This window comes from Cryptomeria japonica, chromosome 3, assembly GCF_030272615.1.
Source record: "Cryptomeria japonica chromosome 3, Sugi_1.0, whole genome shotgun sequence".
Classification (NCBI taxonomy): Eukaryota; Viridiplantae; Streptophyta; class Pinopsida; order Cupressales; family Cupressaceae; genus Cryptomeria; species Cryptomeria japonica.
In genome coordinates, this window is record NC_081407.1 from 973,087,680 (window position 1) to 973,093,309 (window position 5,630).

Genomic DNA, 5,630 nt, shown 5'->3' on the forward strand with positions numbered 1-5,630 from the left:
GCTCCATATTCTATAGTTATCTTTGTTGAACTTCGGACCTTCTTTCTTCATCATGATCTACAAGATCTTTTCCTCAAGATGTTAGGCTTTTAGATTAAAGAGGACCTATAATGCTCTGATACTAATTGATGGTATGATGAAAGAATAAGTATCTGGTAGAATACTGAGAGGGGGGGTGAATCAATATACTGAAAAACTAATAATAAGTTCCCAAACTCAAATTCAACCACACAAAGTAAACTTATCACACTTAAGATCAATATTCATAAGAATACTTGACATCAACCGGTTTGACTATTATGACAACTTAACATTAAACAACTTCAATCTTTGTAAACATCAACAATGCTTAATCATATCTCAACATATTCATCTCTCAATGCTTCTAGTTATCATGTCTTATCAAAAGTTAATCAAATCAACAAATAAGATCATAACCATAAAAACATTCACCACTTGACACAAATGTTTATAAGTGGAAAGCCCAAATAGGTAAAAACCATGGTGAGATGAGACTCACAAGGATAACTATCTGAACTCTTCTGAAGTTCAACCTGTTAGGAGCCAAGCCTGTTAAAGCTTTACAATAAGTATTGTTAAGAACTAATTCTGGTTAGGAATCACCCGGTTAAGGGATTTACAAATATGCCTTGATGAAAAGCACAATACCCTATTAGGAGTAACCTCACTGGAGGATTTAATAATCCAAGTTAATGGACCACCTTGTTAGAGGATTTGATAAGTAACCAATCTTGTTAGAGCTTACCCGGTTAAGGGATTTCACTTTTGCTGTAATTATTAGAAAACAACAGGTTTTCTTGATATGTCTGAATAGCACTACATTTGATTGATCGGATCCTTTTTACGCTTCAATCTGCCTTTACTCAAAGTGCAGATCCATTCACCGGTTCGGCAACTACACACTCAACAAGTTTCTGCCAATCTTGCCAACAACTTTTACAAACAACTTCATCAACCTTAAATACAAATTAATTAGGTTGGTAACACAACAAAAACCTAATTCTCATCATCAAGATTACAAACAAGTCGGTACAATCTTGACCATTAGAAATCATAACAATCTCTTCACATTCTTCAAGAAAATTCCAACCGCTCCATGATCATCGCTTCATTGGACTTTGTAACTCATCACGTGCTATGCATTAGATGCGATCCACTTTTCTCCTTCCCAAAAAATCAAACAAACGCACCAAAACAATCTGAACTTATCCTCATACAATGATCACACGTGTCTCCGTCATTAGCGCTCATCAGATAATAAACCAACAAACTTGATCAGTTAGGGTTTAACAAAAACAACAGGTAGGGTTTACCGATTATATTGCATAGAAAAGTTTAACCCTTTACACCGGTTTACCGGTTCAACTCAAAAACTTAACATACCGGTTTACAATATCTTCCACAAAGTTCTTCCTACCGGTTACTAGCCAATATAAAAAACAACAATATCAACAATAACATAAATACCATTACCGGTTCAATTGACATCAATGACAATATATCATTAATGAAATCTATATGCAAAATACCAACACAAACTAATGCTGAGATAAAGAATCATTTAGCACATAAGTTAGGCTATGTGCAGGATCATGGTGGACCAAAACAAGCCCTTAAGTGGCAATTAAATTTCAAAAAATCAGATTTATGCAACTTGACATGAAAATTTGAGTAAGTTATGAACATTATTTTAAAAATATGTAAGAAGAGAATCTGTACTTTCAATCCAGCTAATGTAAGAAGAGAAAATTGAATGTAGTTTCTAAGCTACTAGTTTTTTTTTAAAATAAATATATATATTTGATAAAAATTTGAAATTTCAATCCAGTGGTACTAAAATTTCAGGAAAAAAAAAAAAAAAAAGTAGGTCTATGTCTAACCACCTTAATCACATTCAAATCATAATATTTTTTTATAAGATTTATAATATAAGTAGTAGACTCATTTCTAGATGTGACACATATTTTTGTGTATTTTTTATGAAGTAAATAATTAATTATCAATTTTTTACTACAATTTTTCAAAATTTCAAAAACTCCTACATCTGACCACCTTAAATTGGTCTGAACTTTATGAAATTCATTTTTTTAATTATTTTTCTTCTACTAGATGAAGCATAGAATGTGACGCATGTTTCGGATTCAAAAAATGTGATATCATTTGAAAGTTACGTGTGTTTTTCAATCAGCCTATCAATCAGGACTTTAGTCATAATTAAAGTCAAAAGAGGACAATCCTTATATTGTTGGAAAGTTGAGAAAGTCCTTAAAAAACCCTTTTCATTTTATCAATTTTTGCTAAAAAAAAGGTTGTCAACCACTAGTGCGAAGTCCAGAAAATCATAGAATACTCAAAAACGCGTTTTTTTTGTTGACTTTCTAGGCTCATCATTTCCAAGCCAAATCCCAAAGCATTCCTAAGCCAAATTTAAAAAATTAAAATTTTGGATATCCAATAAAATCGGATATCCGATTCTAGCAAGTTATGATATTAATATATTAATATATTAATACATTATTAATATATTAATAAAATATTAATATATTAAATATTATTATATTAATATACAATTTATTAATATATTGAATATTATTATATTAATATTAAATATATTAATATATTAAAATATGTACAGTATATTAATATAATAATATTCAATATATTAATATATAAATGTATACATTAAAATTTCTATTATTAATATTTTTGTTAGTGGTCATATGGTATTCTAAGGGTTCACATGGTGTCATTAGGTGTCATATGGGACCGTAAGGGGTAACGCATGTGTTAGAATAGCATATGACCCTTTAGGAAACCATATGGACATCATATGGTCCTAAAGGGTCATGTTGTGCACTACGATGTTAAAAGGGGTCATATGGTTTTCTAAAGGGTCACAGGACACCATACGACCCCTTAGGACACCATCTGACACCTAAGGACACCATATGGTGTCTTAAGGGGTTATATGGTGTCCTAAGGTGTCATAGAACACCATATGACCCCTTAGAACACAATATGACCCCTAATGACACCATATGGTGTCCTAAGGGGTCATATGGTGTGGTGTCCTAAGGGGTCATATGGCGTCCTAAGGGGTCATATTCATAGAACACCATATGACTCTTTAGGAAACTATATGATCCCAAACGATGCTATATGGTGTGCTAAGGGGTCATATGGTGTCCTAAGGGGTCATAAGACACCATATCACCCCTTACGAAACAATATGGTGTCCTAAGAGGTCATAGAACACCATATGACCCCTTAGGACACAATACGACCCATAATGACACCTTATGGTGTCCTAAGGGGTCACCGGACACAATATAAACCCTTAGGACACAATATGACCCCTAAAGACACATAAGGGTTCATATGGTTTCCTAAGGGGTCATATGATGTTGTATGACACCTTAGGACACAATATGACCCCTAAGCACACCATACGACCCCTAACAATACCATATGGTGTCCTAAGGGGATGAATGACACCATATGATCCGTTAGGACACAATATGACTCCTAACAACACCTAAGGGTCATACAGTTTCCTAATCCCATAAGACACAATACAACACCATATGGTGTCCTAAGGGATCATAGGACACCATACGAACCCTTAGAGCACAATATGACCCCTAACAACACCTAAGGGGTCATATGGTGTCGTTAGGGGTCATATGATGTCCTAAATGGTCATATGACACCATATGACCCCTTAAGATGCCACACAGCCCTTAATGACACCATATGGTTTCCTAAGGGCTCATATGGTGTCCTAAGGGGTCATAGGACACCATACAACCCCTAACAACACCATATTCTATCACAAGGACTCATATTTTATTTTAAGGGGTCACGGGACACCATATGACCCCTTAGGACACAAGATGACCCCTAACAACACCTAAGGGGTCATATGGTGTCCTAAAGGGTCATACAACACCATATGACCCCTAACGACACCTAAGGGGTCATATGGTGTCATAAGGGGTCATAGGACACCACATGACCTCTTAGGACACCATACGACCCCTAACAACAACATATGGTGTCCTAAGGAGTCATGTGGTGTCTTAAGTGGTCATAGGACACCATATGACCCGTTAGGACACAATATGACCCCTAACGACACCTAAAGAGTCATATGGTGTTGTTGGGGGTCATATGGTGTCCTAAGGGGTCATCAAACACCATATGACCCCTTACGACAATATGCGACCCCTAACGACATAATATGGTCTTTTAAGGGCTCATATGGTGTCCTAAGGGGTCATAGGACACCATATGACCCCTTATAACACCATACGACCCGTACCGACACCTAAGGGTCATATATTGTCGTTAGGGATTGTATGGTGTCCGAAGAGATCATAGGACACCATACGATCCCTAACAACACTATATGGTGTCCTAAGGGCTCATATAGTGTCCTAAGGGGTCATAGGAAATCATATTGTGTCCTAAGGGGTCATAGGACACCATATGACCCCTTAGGACACCATACGACCCCTAACAACACCTAAGGGGTCATAGAACACCATATGACTCATTAGGACACAATATGATCCCTAACGACACCTAAGGGGTCATATAGTGTCATAAGGAGCCATGGGACACCATATGACCCCTTAGAACATCATATGACCCCTAAAGACACCATATGGTGTCCTAAGGGCTCATATGGTGTCCTAAGGGGTCATAGGACACCATATGACCCCTTAGGACACCATACGACTCCTAACAACACCATATGGTGTCTTAAGGGCTCATATGGTTTCCTAAGGGGTCATAGGAAACCATATTATGTCCTAAGGGGTCATAGGACACCATCTGACCTCTTAGGACACCATACGACCCCTAACGACACCTAAGGGGTCATAGGACACCATATGACCAGTTAGGACACAATATGACCTCAAACGACACCTAAGGGTTCATATGGTGTCCAATGACCCCTTAAGAAACCATATCATTAGGGGTCATATGGTGTCCTAAAGGGTCATTGAACACCATATGACCCTTTAGGACACCATACGACCCCTAACGACACCATATGGTGTCCTAAGGGGTCATAGGACATGATATGACCCCATGGGACACCATATGACCTGTAACGATACTCAAGGGGCCATATGGTCTCGTTAGGGATTATATGGTGTCCTAAGTGGTAATAGGACACCATATGACCCCTTAGGACACCATACGACCCCTATGACACCTAAGGGGTCATAGGACACCATATGAATTGTTAAGACATTATGGTGGTGAGAAAGCGAGATCGAGTCACTAGGACTTAATCCTACTTTTGCCAACACATTGGGAATATAAAAGAGCCTACGGAGATAGATCAATTTGGTTACTTCTTGTGGGAAAGAGAGAACCAAGGATTATCTCTTAGGGTTTCTATTCCTCTTGTTGCAAATGATGAGAAAAACTAGGGTTTGAATGATCAACTAGACTAGGAGATACAAAATGAAACATAAATGAACTTGAAATTGAACAAACTTGTAGATCTAAAACCAAGATACTGAAAGCATGAAAATGGGTAGGATTCTAGATGTGTACCTAATGCTACAAATTGAACAAAACTGACCTAGACCAGG